This window comes from Schistocerca gregaria, unplaced genomic scaffold (assembly GCF_023897955.1).
Source record: "Schistocerca gregaria isolate iqSchGreg1 unplaced genomic scaffold, iqSchGreg1.2 ptg000357l, whole genome shotgun sequence".
Taxonomy (NCBI): domain Eukaryota; kingdom Metazoa; phylum Arthropoda; class Insecta; order Orthoptera; family Acrididae; genus Schistocerca; species Schistocerca gregaria.
The window spans coordinates 1,384,523-1,386,543 of NW_026061816.1; positions in this window are offsets into that span (position 1 = coordinate 1,384,523).

Below are 2,021 nucleotides of genomic sequence, written 5' to 3' on the forward strand. Positions count from 1 at the left end.
GGGGATTGAACCCCGGCCCGGCTGGGGCGAATAGCCCCAGCCGAGGCGCTGGAACGTTCCAGACCCCCTTACCACTAGACCACCGGGGACCCCGGCCGTTTCCTGCTCTGAACTCGGTCTGGTAGTTCTGTCACACTTCCTGTTGTCGGCTGTGTTTACATTGGACGCTGAGTGACATAGTGTAGCCGGCAACATTAGAACGCTGTGAGGGGGAAGTGTTTACCTCCGACTAGTAGCTGTCCCCCCTACCCAGGTGAAGTAGCTTTACAGTTACCAAAGACATTTGAAATCAGCCTTTGCGACTGTATGCAGTCGACGGTTGTTAATCGTTTGTTTCAACCTGTTCCCAAATGCCTCGAGAAAACCGAAGCAACTTCTTCACTAATCGAGGCGACTGTCATATGAAAACGACCCGCAGACATTCTATAATTACAAGTCAACGCCTAGCTTACACCAGATAATTCTGTCTGTTTCATCAGTTGTTTTAACAGTGCACGAAATACCACAGCATATTATTAATCCGTTGCAAATAAATTTCTGTGTGTCCAGTTCAGGTCTGGGCCGTAGAGTTTTCGTGAAAACGTCGGGATAAAATCGTAACATGTGTTTCATATTAATATGAAATTTAGTTAACAATATCTTTATTACAGTGGTCACACTCACAATTTTGGACTTTTCAGTGGCTGGGGTACGATATAGCCTTTGAGTACGTTATCGCGTTGCGCAATTTCTTCCTTTTTTTCCGACTCTGAGGGAGCTGTCACCTTCTCTCAGCGCTGCCCTATTTAGGCTTCTGGGAGGGCTTTTCTCACGTTTTCTGTAATTTAGAGCATATTTACAAGTCCTGAGACGAACTCTTCCTATGTGTCGTAGGTTTAAACTCAATATATTTTTTCGTTTATATTCCAGCGAATATTTTTATTTTCTGTTACTCCTAGCGGCGCTCCCTAAGCTGTTCATCGCAATGACACACAAATGAGAATCCTAGCTAACAGCTTCACCAGTTTATAATTTTACATAAAGATGATTCCTAACAATGACCCGCATATGCCAATACAGGCAATAAGTGACAACCACGTGGACTTTACCTTTGTTTGCGCACTGTCAGTCTCGTAATTAATAGTGATTCAAATCTGACGCCATTTTGTCACACAAGGAACTTCGACCACGGAGAAAGTAGACGTTTTTCACTTTAGGATATTTTCCAGGAAGTTTCCGACATTCGTAAAACAGAAACGGGTTTCGACGCTGTGGAATGCAACGAGAAGTAGCAGGTAACGAATTGTTTCGGGATTCCACCATCCAAGCTGCAAACGATCATCGAGCGGAAAGATAATGTTGCTCATAAGTATTAAAAAGTCGGAGCAAGCAGACCGGGCGAGGCGAAAGTTTATAGTATTGCCTTACTCAATGCAGGGTACAAAAGGTATTTGTCGGAACGCTAAGACATTTACGGTTAGTCTGGGAACAGAAGTCTCAGATACAAATAAGGAGTGACACGCTAGCTCCAAAGACATAAGGTTCTTTATGAGAAACTTAATTGACAAAAAGCAACCATTCGTGACAGTTGGTTCAGCATTGAAAAATGAATGAAGCTGAATTTATGTATACCTTCCGTTTCAAATACTAAAGCAAAAAAACATGTAAGAAAACTGGAAATACGATAGTAAAAAAAAATCAAAATTTTATTTCGATTTTTCCTGATTTCATCTAGAGTAAAGTCGAGTTAATTATTCGAACTTCGAATTGTGCAGACTCGATTGTAACGGTCATTTGCGCTTCGAATTTTCTACTCAGGAGTAATGTCTAAAAAGTAAAAACAAATCTTTTCGTACTACTATCCACGTTGCAGTGGATGCTGGTTTGGTTGTCCTTTTTAGTATATCAGTATGATCATAGAGTCATAATCAACGTACACAACGCTGTTACGGTATAAAAGTACTTTGGTAAAAATAAAAGTCGCGTAAGAATGCGCTTTTGCCATGCATCCCAACTCCCTAAATCCGCCATCAGGCAAAAGA